At 37.2% G+C, this 25023-nt stretch overlaps 1 long non-coding RNA gene and 1 pseudogene across 2 annotated transcripts in view; one reads left to right on the top strand and one right to left on the bottom strand.

Annotated features, from left to right (window-relative positions):
• Positions 1-25023, bottom strand: part of LOC138147556 (uncharacterized) — a 102920-nt gene that overhangs the window by 57029 nt on the left and 20868 nt on the right. The gene's annotated exons all lie outside the window — the stretch shown is intronic.
• LOC138147676 (pyridoxal phosphate homeostasis protein pseudogene) lies at positions 20816-21621 on the top strand (annotated as a pseudogene).

The following is a 25023-nucleotide window of genomic DNA, read 5'->3' on the forward strand; positions in this document are numbered from 1 at the left end:
GTTCTGCTTATTAGAGGAAGAAAATAATGGAAGAAATCTTAATAATGAAGATTAAACTTAAGTGTTATGAGTACATTTTTTTGAGAGCTAGTTGTTAACATTTACCAGAATATGTCTACCTAAAACTCACATAAACGTCAGCAATAAGGAGAAAATTTGCCTTTCGTTCTACAATAAAATACTTAAATACAAATGCCTGATTGTAGTTTTGTGGATAAAAAATGGTAACCAGTTTTAGGGTGTTGATTAAACATAATTAATCCACAAGTGTAACCAACTGCTTTCCTTAGGTCAACAGTGTGTTAGGGGGAAGGGAGAGAACATTGATAAGGGAACTACTATGTGCCTGAAAATAGTTTCATTCCTACAACCCTGAGAGGTGGGTACTATTTTTGTCTCCACTTTACAGTAGAGGAAACTAAGACAGACTTGCCCAGGGTCACACAAGTAGTATCTGAGGCTGAATTTTAACTCAGGTCTTGCTGACTCCAGGCCCAGCACTATCGACTACACCACCTAGTCGCCTTTGGACCTTATAGAGTCCAGCATTGATTTCATAAGTGAATCAAAGAAATTTTGTTCATTTCAACATCGAGATGTTGAAGAAAATGTGAAGGGATTAAGCACCTTAAGGAGGGAGAAATTTTGCCACCAAGGGAAGGAAAAGGCAGGTGACCCACAGAGTGAGCTTTGAACACTTCAGAGCTTTCCCTGGAGTTGTCCTGAACACCTTCACTGAGTCAAAGACAAGGAGAAGAGGCACACTGATGTTATTTTCATTGTGCAGTCACATGCAGGCAGCTATGCTCTATGTGATTGGTGAAGATGTCAGGGCTGGGTTTCACCCCAGAGATTTCACAGAAGGGTGTGCTTCTCCTCTTCACCACTAGATGGCCTTATTTGACATGTTGTCCAGACACTGATTTGTATTGAACACCAACACCATATTCCTTGAAAACTTTTAAATTACTAACTCTAGGTCATGATTCTTTTCTCTTTCCAGTTCTAGTCAGGTAAGAGCAATTTAAAATGTTAGTCTGTCATAGACATAAATTTTACAAAATGTCCCTCAACTCAGTTTGAGGTTGGAGGCAGAAGGAGTAAACCCCTCTAAAATTCATTTTATTTCTCTTACTTTACTCTTATTTTATTTCTTTTATTTCATCTTGTTGGTACAAGCATTTGGTTTTTTTTTTTCAAGCTTTTTTATTTACATGTTGTATTGTAATTTTCTAGTTGTCAAGCCATCCTTTTTGCCTGGTATAAAAACCCTGTTTGTTCATGATGAATAATTTTAAAAATATATTGCTGCATTTTGTTAGCTAATATTTCATCATTAATAACAGCTGGCATTTATATAGTACTCTTAGGCTTACAGAGCAAATAACTGTTGAGGGCTATTATCCCCATTTTAGAGATGAAGAACCTGAGGCTGAGACATTGTTTTTGCACCTAAAAGTTCCATTATGGAAAATGGTCTAAAATTTTTAGTGTTCTTTGCTAGATTCAAAAACCAATAACATAAAAGATATCAGCCATCCATATTTCTCTATATTTGTAAACTAGAAAAAAATTTAACTATTAATTCATCTGTGACATCTGTGGTATTTCTTCTGTCACCTTTTGATAATTTGCCTTATTTCTTCTTCAAGATTGGCCTGTTTACATTATTTTGCGTAGGTATGGGTCATTTTAGAAAACAAATTTTGTTGCTATCTTTTGTTTGTATATAGCCTTCTAATTGGTCTCCCTGCCTCATCTCTCCCTACTCTAATCCATCCTATTCCACTCAACTGTCATGGCAATTTTTCTAAAGTATAGGTCATGTCACCCCCTACTCTATATTCCAGCAGCTGCCCATTACCTCCAGAATTAAGTGTAAATATTCTGGCCTATTTCACTTCGTATCATTTCATATATCTTCCCAGGCGTTTCTGTATTCATTATAGTCATCATTTCTTACAAATTAGTAATATTCTATTATTACATCCATATTTCACAACTTATTTAGCTATTCCTCCATCTGTGGGCATGGATTTTTTAAAAATAATTTTTGTTACTACAAAAGAAATGCTACTGTAAGTAGTTTGATGAGGTGGAATTTGAATTCAGCTCCTCCTGACTCCAGGGCTGGCACTCTATCCACTAGCTGCCCCCCATTTGGGCTCTACTGTGATCTATGATGTAAAATGTTGGTTTAAACCTGATTTCTGGCAACCAACTTCCAAGAAATTCTTAACAGGGAGTTTTTTTCCTAGGTAACATGTTTTGAAGTTTATTAAACACTGAGTTATCAAATTCAATTATGCCTGATTCTTACTTATCTAATGATTTGCATTCTAATACTAATCTGTTTTATTTAAATTCTCTAGTTAGCCTATAAGCATGTAGTATCTCTTATTATATTCTTAACTTCTCTTTGTTATTCTACATTTACCATTTACATATAATTTTGCTGCTGTGCCATTTTCTCTCCTTTTCTATCAATTTTACTGGAGTTTTTTTTAAACAAAATCTTATTCCTCCCCCATTTTTATTCTGTTCATACATGTATAAACAGAACTTTATAACTTTAATAATCTCTACTTTTTTTCTTTTGTGTAGATTTTTATTCATTTTAAACTTTAAATTTTAAATATAAAACAAGAAAAGAAAAATATTTCCATGTACAAAGTAGAACATAAGAGAGTATTCAATATAAAACAATAAATTTCCATTTCAATAAAACCTATGTGATAAATACTACACGTTGTTTTCAGAGCTACTCAGCTTTCCTTTGCTTCCTTCTAGGTTTTCCCTTTGTTCTATGCTGTGGACTTTTTGCCTTTTTTCTCCCTCCCTCTCCTGCTCCCCTCTTCCCCAGAATGCTACAATTAAATGTGGATACATACACATTGTGTTGTGTTTGTCCTTCGTTCTCAAAGAAGAACTTGACATCTTTGATTTGAGTGAGGGAGGGCTGGGCAAGATCCCCAGACTCACTTTCTCCTCCAGAGCCATCTGGGTCCAGTGGGCAGATATTCATCAGGATGACTAAGGGTGGCCCAGGATGCAATGGCCCTGGCCCTTTTAGGCCATTCAGTGAATAGGCCTCTTAAAGAAGTGAGTCAAGGGATGGCCCCTTAAAAAAATAGATAAATAAATAAATTGGGAGGGGAAGACCCTCAGCGCTGCTGGCCAAAAGAAACAGTTACTATTTGCATTCACTCTGAGCCAGGAGGGTCCAAAAAATAGCCATTTAGCTATGCTTGGGCAGGGACCATTTGTTGTCCGGTCTATGAGCTCCAGAGTAAAATGGATTTACGGGTTGGTCTTTTGAGAAAGAGCTCTAGCCAGTGAATCCCAAGTTAACTAGGCAGCATTCAGTCATCAAAATTTACTTTCCTTTCCTTAGAAACATATACACAATTGATACCAATATCTGAGTATCAAAAGAGGTTTCTTGAGGGGAAGTTCAGAGGAATCAAACACTCCAGGCTAGAAGTGAACTCCGCCCTTCCTTAGGAAGGGGGAGCAGAGTATACAAAAATAGGAAAAGCTTCAACATACTATTAGTTCAACTCAACACCTCCCTTCATTATCTTTGTCTTATCTTTGTCTGAAGGTCTCTCAAGGCCATTGTCTCCTTCTGATTGGTCAGGTCCACCTGCTGCCTGCTAACTCCTCCTATCTTACTTTAGTAATGTCTAGCAATTCTATGGAAACTTAACTCCATACTGTTTTTCACAATTTATTATCAGTAGTTTTTACTTTAGTAATTTTTAGCAGCTCTGTGGAAACTTACCTCTTTGCTATCTCTCACACTTTGGAGAGGCAGAAGCAGAAAAACACATCTCTCTAAATATACATACACACATACACATATATACATATACACATATACATACATGTAAGGCCATACTATACATATTTTTATTTGTCATTTCTTTCTCTGAAGGTGGTCTTCATCTCCTTTATAGGTCTGAGTCTTAAATCAACTAGCTCAACATTACTTATAGTAGTATTCCAACACAATCATATCCTATCTGAGATATTGTCTATGAAAGTTTCCCCCCAATTTTCTGCTTTCCTTCTATTTTTGGCTACATTGGTTTTATTCATAGGAGAAAATTTTTATTTAAAATAATCAACGTTATTCATTTTACACTTCATCAATGCTCTCTCTTGCCTTATAAGATAGTTTAAGGTCTGGTACTGCTGAATCTCCTTCCTTTACATTTTTTCCCTTTAGTTTCTTTTAAATTCTTGACCTTTTGTTCTTCTAATAATCTCTACTTCATAAAATTTATTTTGTTCCTTTTCTGGTATCTTTTTTTTGGATAAAAATCTTTATTAATTTGTTTGTTTACTTTTAGTTTACAAGATTCAGTTCTACATTCCCTTGAGTTTCAAATTTTCTCCCCCACCCTCTCCCTCCACCCCCCTCAACCTGCCAACATGGCAGCATGTAATCAAGTATAGAATCTGCAAATAATTTCACATTAGACATTAGTCAGGTTGTGAAGAAGGAATATAACCGATGGGATGAACAATTGGAAAGAGGAAGCAAAGCCAAGCAAGAAAAAGAAAGAGAGTGAGTATTTTGCTTCAGTCTGCATTCAAACTCTGTTCTCTTTAGTTCTTTCTAGTTCATTCTCTGAATGTAGACGTCTTCTTCCATCGTGGGTCTTTTGGAGTTGTCTTATAGCCTTGCATTGCTGAGAAGAGTTCAGTCTATCAAAGTTGGTTGTTACACATATGTTGTGTCTGTAATTGTGTACAGGTTTCTCTCTCACTCAGCGTTATTTTATATAAGTCTCTCCAGGTAAATATGAAGTCCATCTGCTCCTCATTTCTTATAGCACAATAATATTCCATTACATTCATATACCACAACTTGTTCAGCCATTCTCCAACTTATGGGCATCCCCTTGATTTCTAGTTCTTTGCCACAACAAAAAGAGCTGCTATAAATATTTTTGTACATACAGGTCTTCCTCCCACTTTTATGATCTCTTTGGGATACAACCCTAGAAGTGGTATCGCTGGGTCAAAGGGTATGTACTTATTTATAGACCTTTGGGCATAGTTCCATATTGCTCTCCAGAATACTTGAATCAGTTCACAACTCCACCAACAATGCATGAGTGTTCCAATTTTCCCACAACTTCTCCAGCATTTGTCATTTTCCTGTTTTACCATCATAGCCAATCTGACCAGTGAGATGTGGTACCTCTGAGTTGTTTTAATTTGCATTTCTCTAATCAATAGTGATATAGAACATTTTTTTCATATGTTTATAGATATCTTTAATTTCTTCCTCTGAAAACTGCTTGTTCATATCCTTTGACGATTTATCAATTGGGGAATAACTTGTATTCTTATAGATTTCACTCAATTCTCTGTATATTTTAGAAATGAGGCCTTTATCAGAGACACTGGTTGTAAAAATTCTTTCCCAATTTCCTACTTCACTTTTAATCTTGGTTACATTGACATTGTATGGAAACTTTTCAATTTAATGTAATTAAAATTATCCATTTTGCATTGTATAATGCTCTCTAACTCTTGTTTGGTCATAAAGTCCTCCCTTCTCCATAAGTCTGACAGGTAAACTATTCCTTGCTTTCCCAGATTGCTTACAGTATCAGCTTTTCTACCAAGATTGTGCACCCATTTAAACTTGATTTTGCTATATGGTGTTAGATAATGGTCTATGCCCAGTTTCTGCCATACTATATTCCAGTTTTCCCAGCAGTTTTTGTCAAATAGTGAGTTCTCATCCCCAAAACTGGCATCTTTGGGTTTATCAAACAGTAAATTAAGATAGTCACTGGCTACTGAGTCTCATTTACTCAATCTATTCGATTGACCCACTACTCTATTCCTCAGCCAGTACCAAGAAGTTTTGATGACTGCTGCTTTGTAATAACAGATGAAAATCTGGTATGGCTAGGCCACCTTCCCTAGCATTTCTTTTCATTAATTCTCTTAATATTCTGGACCTTTTGTTCTTCCAAATAATTTTGTTACTATTTTTTCTAGCTCTATAAAATAATTTTTTGGTAGATTGATTGGTATGGCACTAAATATGTAATTTAATTTAGGTAAAATTGTCATTTTTATTCTATTAGCTCAACCCAGCCATGGGCAATTGATGTTTTTACAATTAGTTAGATCTGACTTTGTGTGAGAAGTGTTTTGTACTTGTGTTCATATAGATCCTGGGTTTGTTTTGGAAGGTAGATTTCCAAACATTTTATAATGTCTTCTTTTTTCAAATGCTTTATTAACTTCTGATTTACATCATTCATTTCTGCCAGACTTTGAGTTACAAATTTTCTTCCAGTTTTTCCCCTACCCATGACCCAAAATAGAAGTCCCACAGAATATCCCCTCTTCCAATCTGCTCTCTCCCATATTTTTTCCCATGCCCCTTTTGACTTTTCCAGGGGATCTCTATGCCCCAGTGCCTATATATCTTATTTCCCAATCATGTAATTGGGAAATAGTATTAATAATAGTGTGTGTGTGTGTATATATATATATATATATATTTGAATATTTGATTTTAAAACTTTGAATTCCAGATTCATTCCCTTCCTCCCTTGTCACCTGTCCTTACTGGGAAGATAAGCATTTCAGTATAGCTTGTACACGGGTGGCTAATGCATGTTCTTTTTTCTAGCTTTTTCAGTTGCACGCCCAGTTTATTGACCTCCATTTTCTCTATTTTATTTTATTTATGTATGCATGCATTCAGGGATATAAAACCTCCCCTGAGAACTGCTTTTTCTGAGTCCCACAAGTTTTGGTATGTTGTCTCATTATTGTCATTCTCTTGAATGAAGTTACTGATTGTTTCTTATAATTTCTTATTTGACCCACTCATTCTTTAGGATTAAGTTATTTAGTTTCCAATTGGTTTTTAGTCTATTCTTCCATGGCCCTTTATTACATATAATTTTTTATTGCATCATGATCTGAGAAGGATGAATTTAATATTTATGCCTTTCTGCACTGAATTGCAAGGTTTTTATGCCCTAGTACATGGTCAGTTTTTGTATGTGCCATGTACCGCTGAGAAGAAAGTATATTCCTTTTTATCCCTATTCAGTTTTCTCCAAAGGTCTACCATACCTATCTTCTCTAAGATTCTATTTACCTCCTTAACTTCTTTCTTGTTTATTTTGAGGTTAGATTTGTCGAGTTCAGAGAGGGGGGAGATTGAGGGCCCCCACTAGTATAGTTTTGCTATCTAATTTCTTTCTCGAATTCCCTTAACTTCTCTAGGAATTTGGATGCTATACCACTTGGTGCATATGTGTTAAGTAATGATATCGCTTCATTCTTGATGGTGCCTTTTAGCAGGATATAGTTTCCTTCCTTATTTCTTTTAATTAGATCTATTTTTGCTTTTGCTTTTTCTGAGATAAGGATTGCTACCCCTGCTTTTTCTACTTTGGGTAAAGGATAATATATTTTACTCTAGCCTTTTACCTTTAGTCTGTGTGTATCCCCCTGTTTCAGATGTGTTTCTTGTAAACAGCATATTGTAGGATTATGGTTTTTAATCCATTGTGCTATCCACCTCCATTTTATGGGAGAGTTCATCCCACTGACATTCACAGTTATGATTACTACCTGTGTCTTTCCTTCCATGCTATTCCTTCCCCTGCTTGTGCTTCTATTTTTCCCCTTCTCCCTTCCCCTCCTTAAGAGTTTTCCTTTCGACCTCAGCCTGCCTCAGTGTTCCCTCTTATCAGCCCCCCTTCCTTTTCCTAGCCTTCCCTCTTACAACTTCTTCTCTCCCTTCTATCTATATCCCTTTTCTTAGCCCTTCCCCCCTCCTGCTGCATGTAGGGTATGATAGATTTTTATGCTTAATATAGTATGTTATTTCTTCCTTGAACCAAGATTGATGAGAATAGATCTCATGCAATGCTCCTCTCCCTCCCCTCTTTCCCTCTATTATAATAGGTTTTATGTCTCTTCTCAATAGAGTCCTATATTTAACTGATTATGTTATTCCCTCCTTACACCAAGACTAATGAGAATGAAGTTCCTATAATGTTCATCTCCCTCTCCTCTTCCTCCCTAATGTAATATGTTTTTATACCTCTTTGTGTGGCATAATTTACCCTTTTCTCCTTTGTTCTTTCGTCTCCTTCCATAGTGGTCCCTTTGCACACCTTAATAAGGTTTTTTATCATCAATTTGTTTAATTTGTAACCCCCCCCATTTATCTATATCCCTTTTAAATGTTGCAATAAGTATACAATTCTCAATATTACCAGATATCAGCTTCCCATATAGGGATGTAAACGGTTGTTCTTATTAAATAGCAAGTTATGTGTCTCTGTGTTTTTTTCCTTATTTATCTTTCTATGTCTCTCTTGAGTCTTGTAAATGGGGATTAAATTTTCCACTGAGCTCTGGCTTTTTCATCAGGAAGGTCTGGAAATACCTTACATCATTGAATGACCATCTCCTTGACTGAAAGATTATGCTCAGTTTCACTGGATAGCTGATGCTTGGTTGTAACCCAAGCTCTTTTGCCTTGCAAAATATCATATTCCAGTCCCTCTGATCTTTCAATGTAGAAGCTGCCAGATCCTGTGCAATCCTCACTGTAGTTCCACCATATTTGAATTGTTTCTTTCTGGCTGCTTGCAGTATTTTCTCCTTTACCTGATAGTTCTGGAATTTGGCTACGACATTTCACAGAGTTTTCAATTTGGGATCCCTTTCAGGAGGTGTCTGGTGGATTCTCTCAATTTCTATTTTACCCTCTCGTTCTAGGATCTCAGGGCAGTTTTCCTTGATAAGTTCTTAGAAGATGTTGTCCAGGCTCTTTTTTTCAACATGACTTTCTGGTAGACCAATAATTCTTAGATTATCTCTCCTGGATCTGTTTTCCAGATCAGTTATTTTGCCATTGAGATATTTTGCCTCTTTTTCTAATTTTTCATTCTTGACCTTTTGTTTGACTGATTCTTGGTGCCTCATAGGGTCATTAGCTTCAATTTGGTCGATTCTAATTTTTAGCGAATTATTTTCCTCAGTTTTTGAAGCTCCTTTTCCTTATGTTTTTCCATTTCACACATTTTTCTTTTTAAGGGGCTGTTTTCTTCATTGTAATGTTTTTCTAATTTTGCAATTTTGATTTTAAAAGAATTATTCATTTTAACTTCTACCTCTCTAATTTGTTTTTCAAAGTTCTTCTTGAGCTATTCTAAAAACACTTTCTGTGCTTGAGACCAGTTTGTATTGCCTGTTGAGGCTTCAGCTGTGGGTGTGCAGTCAATGCTGTCTTCTTCTGAATTTGGTTCCTCCCTCTTACAATAATAGGATTCTAGAGTCTTTTGTCTTTGCGATCTGTTTTTAACCCATTTTGAGGCAAGGCCTTAGCCATGCCCTTCCTTTAGTCCTCCCAGGCCTTCACTCTTTTAAAATTTTGCTCTGGGGCAATGATTTCTGTGTTTTCAGGGTCAGAGGAGGATGGAAGCAGCTGGGGTTCACTCTCCCATCCTGATCCCTAGAAGTTCAGATAGGTGTTTTTAAATTTCTAAATATTTAATTTTTAAATTTCTAGGCTGTGAGTTGATAACCCCAGGTATAGCTGCTGCCCTACATTTGTATCTTACCCAGCTCGGACACCTCTCAGCCCTAGGGGTGATGGGCCTGGGAATGGTGCTTGCAGTTGGTGGATCAACTTGCCCAATACGGGTCTCAGCTATGTGTGCTGAGCTGCCTCTTTTCTGGTATCTTTCACTGAAAGCCTAGTTTGTTTTTTCTTTCATTTTATTAATGTAGCTACTTAATGTTTTAAATTTGTCTCTAAGAAGTGCTTTAGCTAAATCCCATAGATTTTCATGTGTGGTCTTTCTGTCATTGGTCAAAAATCATGCTTATAATTATTGTTTTTCAATTTCTTTAAACAAAAGTTGTCTTTTTTTGTTTATTTTGTGTCGTTGTATAACTTTTCCTCATATTTATTCATATTTTATTAGAAAAAGCATGTACAATCTCCTGACTATGAATTTATGGAGCTTTTCGATGACTTAGTGTGATAATAAATTTTTGTTTGTGTTATATGTATACTCAAAAAGAATATCTATTCCCTGCATCTTTCATTTAGTTCTCATCATAAAGCTTCTAATTCCAACTTCTTTAATAAGTAGTCCTGATTTTTTTTATTTATAATTAATGTTTTATGAATCTAACTTTGGGATTATTGTGTGCACATCAATTGAAAGTTACTATACAACTGATACTTTTTGTTATCCTTTCACCATTATGAAATGCTAATTTATTTCTCTTTCAGTATTTTCTAATTTGAACACCCCTTTATCAGCAGAAGGTAAAATGATGCAGGTTAAAAAAAAACTTTCAGTTTATATACATGACATAAAATGTTTTAGGCCATTGTTTTAATCAGGTCTTGGGTTCCAAGGAATAGAAATAACATTTCACACACAGTTGTTCTTTCTGTGGGGTTTATGGATAGTATACAAACCACTTCAGTGGGTATACTCATTTATTTAAAAGTTGTATAAGGGTATAGATTTGTATAAATGGTATATATTTGTACCCCCAACTTTCTGCCATCAATGCCCTTGTTTGGATTGGTTTGGGGGAAAGAAGCTTAATGTTTAACTATAATTCAAACAACTGTCTCTATCCTTGCAATAAGCCAGTTCTGAATGTTTAGGACCATGCAATTTTATACTGAAGTAAGCAAAGAGACCTGGGAGTCTTCTGCAAATGTATCAATCAAGGGCAAACAGAGCTCAGATACTCTTGAGTATCACAAGTAGGTCAGCTAAGACCTAGGAGTTTGGAGTCAGTGAGTGCCCTCATGAAATTCATGAGCCACTTTAGCTATATATAAAATATCTACTATCTACTCTCCCTCTTTATTGCTCTTTCTCTCTCCCTCATCTCCCACCCCACTCCTATCCCCCAGCAAGGACCTGGTCTTACCAGGTTGCATTATTCCATCCTTTGACACAGAGATGGCATAAGGGTGATAGAGACAAATACTCCTTCTAGGGATATTGCAGTTTCATAAACTACTTATTCTACTATCAATCATAAATCTATACAACATAAGAAGGTCTAACACTATCCAAAACACAGAATATGCTGGAGGCACTGGTAGTCATCTGTTGATCATCTTCTGGGAGATACAGGGATGGTGGTGGGTGGAGTGACCTGGAAATTCTACCAACAGCAAGACTTCAGAGTTGTTGTCTAGTTCAATTAGTACTAGTCAATTTGGTTGACCATGATTCTCAGTTTCTGCCACAGGTTAAAGAAACTGATCCATGATGTCTTCAAGCAGGTAATGATGCAATCCAGAAAGGAGAGATGTACCCAATAGCCACCTCATTAGAGAAGAATTGGTTGATGTGCTGTTGTTTTTTTTTTTTACAATCTAGGTTTGTCTCACAAATAGGAACTTCACGCCCCTGCTCCCCTCCAATGAGCAGCACAAAAATAAACAGGACCTATTTAAAATTATGTGATTATCTCCCAGATCAGGAGATAACGAATAAAACTGTTGCAATAGGGTAGAGAAATCTATCTTGCCCTACAAGAAAATAAGGGCAAGGGATAAGAGGCAAGGCATGATAGAAGGAAGGGCAGACTGGGGAAAGGGGTAATCAGAATGCATTCCATCTTGGAGTGGGGTGGAGGGGAGAGATGAAGAGAAAATTGGGAACTCAAAATCTTGTGGAAATGAATGTCGAAAGCTAAAAATAAATTAATTAAAATTTTTAAAAATCTTTTTATCTCAAAAAAAAACAATAAATAAAACTGTTAATCAGATGCCAAAGGACAACTTCATCTCTCCCTACACTAGGTATCACAGCTCCCTGATCCAGTGACAGTTTTTTGTGGTGACACATCCATCATTAAGTATCATTCGAGGGGAAGAGCAATCCATTCTTGACCCAGGGACCCTATTTCCATAGTTCCACTGACCAGTATTTCCTTCTGGATAATGCTCTGGTGTAGTTGTTGGCCCTTCCTTGCCTGTATGTGAAGACAATTTGGGTCTATTCTAGGCATCCAAAGAAGAGGTCTCAGGATCCAATATAACAATCAGGGTGACCATCAAAACTACTACAGAGCTTTCTCCAGATGGATAAGAGAGGCAGCCAATTTGTTGTACATCAGGTCATTTTGTGATGCAGAGAAAAACTCAAGAGGTATACCTAGGCAAATCACACTGTGGGTCCCAGTTCTTTTGTGGGCAGGTGCTTTGTCAGCCCAACACATAAGGCCTTTCTGTCCTGGTAGATCTGTTGTCTCTGCACAATGAGGGTAGTAATATCCCTACTCTATAGAGACCATGACTAAACCAGTCCTGACGGCCTCCAAGATGTAAGTACATTGTCTGGGAGTGGCTTAGCTCCACTATTATGGTCCACCTTGCACTTTGGGAGAAGTTTGGGCAGGCTGAGATAGCCAGCAGGGTATCAAGTGACCATGTGGATAGAATCTTTGGTTTCTTGGCTACATTTTCTACCACAGACTAAGCTTCCCAACTGGATCCCACATGTTAGTATTCTTCATCTTGCATTTGACTCTTCTCCCTCTCTTATCAAACAGGGACAAGTCAGTAAGTTCAGGGGAAAAATTTTCAGGTTTATTATAAGAATGTCCTATTAAACTCATCTATGTGATTTCATAAAATTCTAAATGGGTTCTACCACCGCCACCCAGGGTTATATTACCATACAAATGGGGCCTCCCTAAATCTTGCAGATTCACTCTAATCTCTCCCTCACAGTTGAGGTCAATGACCTCTCTGAGTAATGATTCCTTGGGATGCCAGGCCAGGCCTACCCATGATCTGTAGGCAGTACTCTAATGGGACACTGACTTCCTATCCTGTGCCTATTAAAGAACCTTTTCTTGATCTTAGAAGTATATTATCCAGCAATCTAATCTTACTGATCCATCACTTTCCAGAGCTCATGGTTTATTCAAAAGGAGACTCTCACTTTGATTCAAGAAGGAAGGGCAAGGGGACTTTACTGAATCTTGTTTCCATTTTCCTACCATTTCCTTGCCTATCTCTTCATTCATTAACAAAACAAGCAGGGTAAGTACTGCTTTAATATCTTATTCCACCTTTCTATTAAGTCTACTATTTATAGTTGAAAGAGAGTACTGTGTTATCTAACTTTATCCAGTGGTATCCAGGCTCTAGATCCAATATCAGTACCTGGGTTTGAAAGAAGATAGGTAAAGGAAGGTGTTCCCAGAACAGAGGAAATCCTCCATAGCACCCCATATAAAAATAATCAATTTTTATCGAAGGCCCTCAACAGTAAATGTTATACCATGTAAAGTCACAACTTGAATAAGAATCAATATTATGTGAGGACATACTTCCAGTCACAATAGGAGGAAGGATTACTATAGATGAATCAGTCATAAAGTGGTAGGGGTACCCCCAGCCCTGGGCTGAACACCCAACAGGGTGTGAGAGGTAGCTGCTGTACCTGGCACACTGGAACCTTATTCAAATCTAGCACTGCTCCCCACTTTAGGACTACCCCTAATTACAGGATCATTTCTTATATTCCCCTATGGAGCTGCAGGTTTTTCCAGGTCTAAACATAACATTTATAATACAATAATAATTAAAGATCTACTAACTGTAAAGACTTTACATCAGTTAAATTTCTGAGCTATGTGAGTCAATGTCTTTTATGCATTTCTCATTTCCCCAGAATCAATAGCTCATCTTAAAAGGTTGTATTAGAGCTAGCATAACTATACATGTTATCTTCTCATCCTATTTATTCTGACCTAGTTTTGATTTTTATCTCTGTGCTAATCAGTAAATCATCCAACTGGACACAAGTGGCAGTTGATTTTGAAATAACTAACAAGTTGGTAATCAGTTTATTTTTTGTCTTTTAACATTTTGTCGGTTTCAGGATTTTTTTGGTTATGTTGTCCAGTACTTGCCAAATCCAATACCTTCCAGTTCTCTTTTTTTGAACAAAGTATTAGTGATATATAAGTAACTGAATTCTGAGTAGTATATAAGTCTTTGATTTCTTTCATTTCTCAATCCCAAATCATATTTTTCAATATGAAAGTGACTAGAATATAAAAGAATAGGAACATTTACTTCCTTCCTTCACAGCAACAGCTATAACAATATATAAAACTGAAACTAAATAGAGTTGTTCCCTAGATTGAATGATATTCCGTCAATCCCCCCCATCCCCACCCCTACAAAATGGGAAAATCACTCTCTTGCCACGTAAGAAAAAAACAACATCCACTTACTTCTTTAATAGCAATGACAAACTCATTTCTCAATTATATAGAGAACTAAGTGTGTGAGATATGGTGAAGACCCCTCATAAAACTTTTAGGCTAGGGGACCCTCATATAATTAAAGGTTGGGTTTTCAATTCAGTTTTTCTGTAAAAAAACAAGCTACGGACCCTGAAGTGTTCCAGGAGAGGAGGATAGGAACCCAGGATACAAGCACATCTGCATGGTTACCCAGTCAAGACACTAACAAGGATGGGAGTTGGACAAGAATTCTTAGATTACTAAATCTGCAGGATAATCATATCTGCTTAATTCCTTGCCCAGTTAAATTGTAAGGGCAAGCTGACCATGAAGTGTTACAGGAACAAGGACAAGAACACAGGCTTTGATCCTATCTGTTCATTAATCAAAGGAAAGGGGGCCCTTAAAACATGAAGGAATTGTGCCAGAGTCAACGGACTGCTAAACTTACAAAATAACTGCATCTGCTTACTATATACATATTTTGCCACTGTCCTTGGGTTAGATTTATCACGTTTTAGATTGTGCCCTCAAAGCTCCTGAGAATGAGCCAAGAGGAAGAGGGTTAGGAAGGGGGGATTCTAATTAGGTAATGGGGCTGGGGCTATAAAAGTATGTATCTTCTCTATGCCTGGTGCAGTCTGACATTGAGAATGTATTGAATGCACTCAGTGTGAGTTGTCCTTTTCTCACAAGAATCGTAATAAACTTCTTTCTACTTTCTACATTGAGAAGCCTCTGAGTTTAATTTGGAGTAAGGTAATTTGGTAGGGATCTTTTACCCCACACATAAGTCAAATTTATAATATGAGTCATTCCTCAATTGATAAATGGTCAAAGAATATGAAGACAGTTTTCAGAAGAAGAAATCAAAGCTATATATGAATGTATGTACATGAAAAAATGCTCTAAATCACTATTCATTAGAGAAATACAAATTAAAACAACTCTGAGGTACCACCTCACACCCACCAGATTGGCTAAAAGGACAGAAAAGAAAAATTGCAATGTTGGAGGGGACGTGGAAAAATTGGGACACTAATGCATTTTTGGTGAAGTTGTAAACCTGAATAAAATTAATTTTAATGCTGTACCATTTTGTTATTAATATTAATTTGTAATGTTTCCTTTTCTGTTTTTAAAATCCCAATTTTTAGTTTAGCTTACACAGAAAAAACACTTTTAGGAACTGGTCTGAGTTTCTCTTTATCCCATAAACAAAAGCCAAACTGAGCTGGTTCTCCTTACTGAAGGAGACCAAAAGTTATTCATGTGACCTAGGTCCCTTTATTAGAGTTTGGGGTGGCCCAGCTCATGGAGAACAAGACAAAAAGATCCTGATGGGGCACCTAAATTGCTAGAAGGGCCTTGAATCTCATAAACAAACCACGTTCTCAGCTGACCTCCCCTGCTCCCCAACAACGAATAATCTGGAGTTGAGAGCGCTTAGCCCACCTCTTCATTTACTATCCACCAATCAGGGGTTGTATTTCTCTTGTCAGGGGAGTTCCTCGTAATTTGTTGTCAAGGAGACAGACCTGGCTTTACACTGGTTCCGGACTGTCCCTTGTTGAGAGAAACCACTGATCATCAATTTATTTATTATTGGATGATCTAATTAATAAATTTATTTTTATACCCTGAAACTTTGAGGTGAACCTATATATACAAAAATATTTATAGCAGCTCTTTTTTGTTGTGGCAAAGAATTAGAAATTAAGGGGATGCCCCTCAACTGGGAAATGGCTGAATAATTTATGGTTTATGATTGTGATGGAATACTACTAGCTATAAGAAATAAGGAGCAAGATGGTTTTAGAACAACCTGTGAACTTATATGAACTGATGCAAAGTGGGAAGAACTAGAAAAAACACCGTATGCAGTAACAGCAATAGTGCAGGATGATAACTGTGAATGACAGCTATTCTTAACAATACAATGATCCCAATTTATGAAGGACTTATGATGAAAAATTCTATCCACGCCTCCAGAGAAAGAACTGATAGGGTCTAAATACAAACCAAAGCATACTTTTTTTAACTTTATTTTTCTTGGGCTTTTTTAATCTGTATTTTCTTTCACAACATGGCTACTATGGAAATGTTTTGCATGACTGTACATGTATAATTATATCAAATTGCTTGCCTTCTGAAGGGGAGAATAGGGAGGAAAGGAGGGAGAGAATTTGAAACTCAGAATTTTTAAAAAATTTAAAAATTGTTTTTACATGTATTTGAAAAAATAAAATATAAAAACTAACTAAAAAACAGCAATAACTAAAGTGATATAGTTTTAAAATGAAAGGGGAAAAAGGAGATTTCTCTCAGGAAGAATTAGGATAACGAATACTCCATTAACAATATCCTAAAAAAATCTAACTTAAAAAAACTCTTAATTTCAATCCTCTTAATAAGAAATTCAACCCTTTCAAATCTAACCATATAAACAATTCTATATATATATATATCATGCTTCTAGTAATGAAAAAAAATCCATCTACTATGTCCCCCTCAATTCTTTTTCAATGTCCTTTTTCAATGACCATATGAAAACAGTAAATTATTTTAAAATGTAAATGATTGCAAAAAACTGTTCCCTTATAAAACTGTATAAAGTCTTTCATATGTCTTTACTTTATCAGTATTTACCATTTTTGTTACATTAATATGCCACAAACTGTTCCCCTATTCCCCAATTGCTTGACAGACAGGGGTTTTTTGCCAGTCTCTTCCTGTCATAAACAGATTTGTTGATCAGTCGTTGCAGTTATGTCTGACTCTTTGTGATCCCATTTGGGGTTTTCTTGGCAAAGATACTGGAATGGTTTGCCATTTCCTTCTCCAGCTCATTTTACAGAGAGAGGCAACTGAGGCAAACAGGGCTAAAAGACTTGTGCAGGGTCACACAGTTAGTAAGTGACTGAGGCCAAATTTGAATTCAAGAGGAGGAGTCTTCCTGACTCCAGACTCAGCACTATTTCAACATCTAACTGCCCCATAAACAAGGTCAAAAGACACAAAAAGTTCTATAATTGATAGTGTATTACCATATTGCTTTTTAAAAAGACAAAATCAATTCACAACTCCAAGAGAAAAATGATAGCTTGTCCATAGCCCCATCAAATCCTCTTTTATTCTTTCACCTCCATTGCCGACAATTTGAGAACAAGAAGTACCACTCCAAATCTCCTCCAGTTGTGCCTCTTCAAGAGAGGTGGGTAGTAATGGAAAGAGTGCTGAATTTGGAGTCAAAAGATTTGAGTTCGGGGGTGGCAAGGCGGCACAGTGAATAGAGCATCGGCCCTGGAGTCAGGAGGACCTGAGTTCAAATCAGGCCCAGACACTTAACACAAAAACTAGCCGTGTGACCTTGGGCAAGTCACTTAACCCCAATTGCCCTCCAAAAGCAAAAACAAAAACAAAATATTTGAGTTCATATCCTGACTCTTCTTGTTACTTTGGGCAATACTTGAGTTTCCTTAATCATAAAATAACATAGTTGTACTAAATAGTCTTTGACAATCCCCTTTTTCTCCAAATCTATGAATTATTAGAAGAGTTCATTAACTTTCTAAGTAATAATTTCTAGTTGAAAAAATTCTTAGTTCCTGGCCCTGGCTCACCTGCAGCAACCCTTCTATGTGAAAGCCTACACGTACATGCTTGTGTTCATTAAAATTGGTTTGCTCTTAATAACATACCTGTTCTAAGGTTAAAGAACTATCATTTATAGAAGGGGAATCAGTCTCATGATTATGCAAATGTAATTCCAGATCTGAAGAACTGAAAACATTAATAAACTCAACTAAGATTCAATTATTAATATTCTACCTATATACCAAAAATGAACTATGGACCACTGACTATACTCCTACTGATCAATTTCATGCCTGAATAGCTAGGCTTGGAGATAGACCTATAAAACTAGTCCCTAGCTTGAGAAAATGAAATGGCTACGTGATCAGATTTGTGAGTTTTTGTGGCATTTAGAACACCATTTATTTAAAAAAAAAAACATCAGATACTTAACTCCTTGGATTTTGCATGTTTAGTAAAAATGTTGCCTACTTCACTTCAAAAGATCAATGATTTTGTCTGTGTGTGAACTTTTTCTGTTGATGCAGATTGAAATCCATTTACTTAGTAGATGGTTTTCACCAAAGGCTTTGGCCCAAATATTCATCATCTGGTGAGAGGCTTCTCCAAACTTAGCCAGGCTGTTCTGAGGTGATAGCCCATACCAATGGTCTACACCTTTCACTTTTCCAGTGTGGCTATGTCAGTCAATAAGTATTAAGTACCTACTATGTGCTAAGCATTGTGCAAAGCTATAGAGATGCAGAGACAAAAATAATGAAAGTCTCTACCCTGAAGGAGGTTACATTCAACAGGAAGATACTACATCAACACAAGTTACAAATAGAGAGGTTTACAAATAGATGGTAATTTGAGGGCAAAGGCTATAGCAGATAAGGAATCAGGAAAGGCTTCGTGTAGAATGTGGTCTTTCATCTGAATTTTGAAATTTCTAAGAGATGAAGCAAAGGAGGGAGTGCATTACGGCCATAGAGCAGGACCTCTTAAACTTTCTCCACTGTGTAGTGCCAATGCAATATTTACAGCACTGACCATAACTATAAGTATTCTTATATAGTGCTCAATCACAAAATAAAGCAGACTCTCCATATAGAGGGCAGAACCAAAAACATTTATTCAAACACCAGAATACCAAGTCCCAAAACCAGTAAGCCAATTCTATCATAGTAGTAAAGAAGTTAGCAAGCCATAAAACACAGACAGCCACAGCATCCTTTAGCCTTCCCACAAACCAATATAAGATCAATATTTACTCATGAGCCTATCTGACTCCTTGCCTGAACATCCCCTCCCTAAGCTGTCTAGTCTAGCTATGGCTCCTAGCTTCCTGTGGGCTCTGTTTTACCCTTTAGCAAACTCCTCCCACCACAGGCTCTATGTGACAACATTCAGTCTATTTGGGGGCAGAGTTTATTTTCAAAGCAGAAAAGGTCTTCAAATTCCCCCTAGGCCTATTAAGGGACAGGGAATATCTTCAAATTCCCATTACATACTGGCAACCCCTTTTCCCTTTTCAGTAGTGGCTTCTGTCACTTTCTAGCTGTGTGAACCTGGGAAAGTCATATAACCTCTCAGCCTCAATTTCCTCAATTATAAAATGAGTTTAATAATAGAACTTACTTCACAGGATTCTTGTGATCAAATGAGATTACCTCAGAGAAGTGCTTTGCAAACTTTAGAGCACGATATAAATGCTAACTATTATTATTATTATCGAGTAGGGATTGTTTCATTCTTCGTATTTGTAATCCCAGTGCCTGCTAAACAACAGGTACTTAATAAATGACTGTTGATTAATTGGAGATGGACTAATATGTATAAAGAAGGACAAGAGAGTCAGTTTGGCTGAATTTTACCTATCAGTTCTTCTAGCAAGATAACTGCTATTTTGGATATTCTCTCAGGTCAGTGGGGAAATGACAGCACTCTGAGATGTTAAAAGATCAAACAGCAGCTCAGAATTAACTATCAATACAATATGGGGAGGCAGAGTCAAATGATTGAGTGGAAGGTAGTATTTTTGCTTTAGCTCCCCAACAACAACCTAAAAGAGTGTGCCAGACTGAATTCTGATCAGAAAAGCAGACAGAGTCAGTGTAAGACATTTTTCCAGTCCAGGGCAGATTAGGAGGACAGAAAGAGGTTTGTGAACACTAAGGTAGAGGCTGGCCAGGAGCACAGTAAATGAAGAGAACGCCACCAGTATATGATGGCACCTGGACTACCCAGAGACCAGGGATGGTAAAGGAACTAAACACCTGTACTCCTGTACTAGTATTAGGAGCAAACAAGGGCAGTTTAACGGCTCTGTTGCTCATTACCCGGTACCAGATAGTAGTTCCAGAGTGAAAAGGAATAGTCACAGTCATGAGGGAGCAGGGTCCATAACTATGCAAGGACCAGAGCATAGGAGAGGAGGTCAGTGACCACAGACCTCTTCCTAGATCATACCATACTGGAAACACCCAAAACCTACAGAACTCCCAGATCATGCTGTGAAAACAGCTGTTGTTCAGTGGTATCAGACTCTTTGTGACCACAAGGACCATAGCACATCAATACTGCCCATGAAACTTTCTTGGTAAGAACTGGAATTGTTTGCCATTTCCTTCTCCAGTGGATTGAGGCAAAGAGATGAAGTGACTTGCCCAGGGTCACAGAACTAGTAAGTGCTGGAGACCAATTTTGAATTTAGGTCTTCCTGACTCCAGGCCCAGAGCTCTATTCATTAAACCACCTAGCTGCCTCCAGAAGAACAAAAAAGACAGAGTTTCAGGCCAATCATTCCCACTAGAGGTGAGCAAAGCCCAACTTTAACATAAAGTCCAAAGTCAAGAAATAAGTCTGGGGGCCAGGGGAAGGGAGAGGTCTTTCTGAAGCTGCTTGGGCTATATGGAGAGCTGCAAGCATGTCGGACAATTTGGGTGACAGGCTAGCACTGCAGTTGATGAAGGAACAGGTGTAGCAGACAGTGGCACAGCAGCCCTCCGGGATCTCCCAGCCATTCAGCCCTGGCTAGTAGCTGTAAGCAAAACCAAGCCTGCTGACATGGTAATTGAGGCATATGCTTGTGGACAGTGCAACTTTGGAGAGAACTATGTTTAGAAGCTATTAGAAAAAGCATCAAATACTAAAATTCTATCTCCACGTCCTAAGATAAAATGGCATTTCATTGGCTACCTGCAGAAACATAATGTCAGCAAATTGATTGCTGTCCCCAACCTCTACATGCTGGAAACTTTGGCCTCTGTAAAGTTGGCAAAGTAAATAATTCCTAGCAGAAGAAAGGCTCTCCAGAGAGATTAAAAGTCATGGTGCAGATTAACAAGAGTAGGAAAGTAAACATGAGCTCCCACCTTCAGAGATAGTGGTCATGCTGGAACACATCAACGCCCATTGTCCCAGACTGGAGTTTGTGGGTCTAATGACCATTGGGAGCTTTGGATATGACCTCAGTCAAGGACCCAACCCAGACTTCCTGGTTTTATTGTCTTTGCCAAAAAAAAGCTGTGTGAGAAGCTCAGTATCTCCATTGACTACGTGGAACTGACTATGGGCATATCCATGGATTTCCAACATGTGATTGAAGTGGGGTCCACAAATATCTGTATAGGAAGTGCTATTTTTAGAGAATAGGATCACTCAAATAAACCAGCTATAGACAAGGCCACATCAAGCATAAAGGCCACAGTGGAGGTAGCTCAAGAGCATTGAACCAAGAAAGGAACCAGCAGCAGGCTGACCCTATCAAGGGTCCTGGTGTGGAAAACTTTAACTATGCACTAACCCACATTTTAATTTTCATATCCCAGGTTGAGGCACAACAGCGCTTTTTGTTAAAACCTGGACCATAGAGCTCTATTAATTATTGGATGGGTAGAAATCATCTTTACTTGGCATCTTTGACACTATAGGCCTATGTAGATCGACTTAGGATTGTCACAGAACTAGAGAATCAAGGCATTTCATCAGGAAAGGTACAAATCAGAAAAAACCCTTGATCCTATCCAGAAGTGCTAACTAATCATGAATGTCTTTTCCAAGTGGAAATGTGTTCACTGAAGCCTAGAGTTATTCCTGTCAAAGGTATTTTCAGTTGCTCTTTCCCTGTTCACTGGGGTTTCATCTACTTTTAATAAAGATGGAGATCTTTCAGAGCAGCCACCATATCTACCCTGAGAGATGATCAGTCCCTCTCATCTTCTCTCCCCTTTCATGATAATTCCCAAAGATGATGTTCAGTTTCTCTATTGAAGAATAGCTGAGGGGCAGCTAAGTGGTGCAGTGAATAGAGCACCAGCCCTGGAGTCAGGAGGACCTCAGTTCAAATTCAGCCTCAGACACTTAAACACTTATTAGTCGTGTGACCTCGGGCAAGTCACTTAAACCCAATTGCCCAGCTCCCCCCCCCCAAAAAAAAAAAAGAAAAGGAAAAAAGAATAGCTGAAACAGGCAATTTCATGGCTCATATTGTGCTCCACACCCAAAAGGCTGATGATGAATCCAGTGTGATTGCCCTTTCTGTTGTTCTGGTCCTGGAAAAAGGATTTGTAACTGGTAGCATCTCACCTCCTGCCCTTTTAGGGAAGAGAACCCTCCCCCAGTCAAGTGGCAACATGAATTTTTTAGTTTGTAATCTGCTTCTTTGTTTCTGGTTGTGAGATTTAATAATGAATAATGGTGGTTTTCCAGAAATTGATAGAGTCCTTCAAATCTAGACCAAGTCAATAGCTTCAAACCGGACTGACTTTGAAGGCTCCTCTTTACAATGTATTCCAGGAGCCAAGTTTATACCCACCCTGCCATATTTTAAAGTAACAGCTTTGTAAATTTCCCTGTTTGCTAGCAAAGTAGCAAGACTTTCATGAGTATGAAAATGGCCAAAATGCACTACTGCAAATTCATGGAAAAAGATGTGTGTGAGTGTGTTAGGAACTTTCTCCCTTAAATTAGCTTTCTCCTCAATTTATTCAATCCCAGGACTTAATTTTATGAATTAACCTTAAGAATGTTATTCAAATGTAATTTTTAAAAATTCATAAGCCAATATTATTTCTGTGCTTTTAAAGCTATGCAGTGTGATAGTTCATAGTCTATTAAGTAAAAACACGAGTTTGAATTATACCATCTGTGCAAATTACAAAGCAATTAAGAGGTTATTAAAAAGAAAGAAAGAAAGAAAGAAAGAAAGAAAGAAAGAAAGAAAGAAAGAAAGAGAGGGAGGAAGGGAGGGAGGAAGGAAGAAAGAAAGAAAGAAAGAAAGAAAGAAAGAAAGAAAGAAAGAAAGAAAGAAAGAAAGAAAGAAAGAAAGAAAGAAAGAAAGGAAGGAAGGAAGGAAGGAAGGAAGGAAGGAAGGAAGGAAGGAAGGAAGGAAGGAAGGAAGGAAGGAAGGAAAGAAGGAAGGAAGAAAGAAAGAAAGAAGACTGGGGGAACTGGGCAAACAACACCAACAAAAAAAGAACCTCACCATGGTGAAAGGAAAGCTCAAAACAAACTCAGAGGAAAACAATGACTTGGAAACATCTACAACCAAAAGCTCAAAGAGAAATGTAGACTTGAGACATTCCCAATTAAAAGAGATAATCATGGAAAATACATTTGGCCCAAAGATACTATAAAAAATGAATTAACATCAGTATTGAACATATATGCACCAAATGGCATAGCATCCAAATTCTTGATGGAAAAAAAATGAGTCAGAGGAGGAAACAGACAACAAAACTGCAATAATGGGGAATCTTCAATTTATCCACTATCATACCTAGATAAATCTAACCAAAAAGTTATAAGCTAATTCTGCCAAATATTTAAAGATCAATTAATTCCAATACTACATTAAAAGATTTGAAAAAACAGATAAGAATCCTGCACTGAATTCCTTCTATGACACAAACATTGTATTGATACTTAAATCAGAAAGAGCTAAAAAGAAAAAAGAAACTATAGGCCAATTTCCCTAATGAATATTGATGCAAAAATTATAAATATAATGCTAGCAAGGACAATACAACAATACATCACAAAAATCACATACTATAATCAGGTTGGATTTAGCATAATTGACCATATCTCATTAATGAAATTATTTATCATTTCTATGATTTGTTCTTTGTACTCATGTTGCAGAATTGTAAAGCCAATCACAAGCAGCTCTCCTGAGCAGTTATCCTGAGGACTGCTGCTGTGAATAACTTTAAGATTCTGATTGTATAGTATAGTAAGCTCTCTATTTATTCAGCAAAAAAAACTAAATCAAAACATTCCCAACAAAACATAACTTATTGCTAAGGTGGTGTAATGAGAATGGGAATTTGAAGATCTTCCCTTAATAGACCTAGGGGGGAGTTTGAAGACCTCCCCTGCTTTGAAAGTAAAATCTGCCCCCTAATAGGCTGAATTTAATCAAGTGGAGCCTGTGATGGAGGGAATTTGCTAAAGGGTCATAGAACCCATAGGAAGCTTCCCTGCTATGAAGATAAACTCTGCCCTCTAATAGGCTGAATGTAGTCAAATGGAACCTGTGGTGGAAGGAGTTTGCTGAAGGGAAGCAGAGCCCACAGGAAGTTGGTCAGACCTAGCAAGACAGTGGGGGAGAGAGGACGCTCAGGCAAGGCATCAGACAGGCTCATGATTAGCTATTGATCTTGTATTGGTTTGTGGGAAGGCTGAAGGATGCTGTGACTCTCAGCGTTATTATGGCTTCTGAGTATCTTTGGTACTATGATGGAAAAATATAGGAATAATAGACACTTGATCATGGATGGAAGGTTGTAAAAATGTATTTGCATGAAGTCTTATAAAATTTAACAAAAGAAAACTAAGTGTAATACTTCAGGGGAAAAATGGACATTCAATGAAATAGAGAACTTTCAAACATTCTTGTTGAAAAGATCTGAGCTGAATAGAAAATTTGATTTTCAAATACAAGATTCAAGAGAATCATGGAAAGGTTTACGATAAGATGTACAGGATAAATTCTCAAATGAGACAAACTATTTCCCTTTATATGTTAAGTTTTCATTTCATTTCTCACTGATGGAGAGTAATCCTGGATAATTCTGACTGAAATTCCTTGTTAAGTGATATGTCTCTACTAGGCTACTGACAACATTTTCT

The sequence above is a fragment of the Petaurus breviceps genome, unplaced genomic scaffold (assembly GCF_028583685.1).
Source record: "Petaurus breviceps papuanus isolate PSGF00001 unplaced genomic scaffold, PetGlider_PUasm1.0 90804, whole genome shotgun sequence".
NCBI lineage: Eukaryota > Metazoa > Chordata > Mammalia > Diprotodontia > Petauridae > Petaurus > Petaurus breviceps.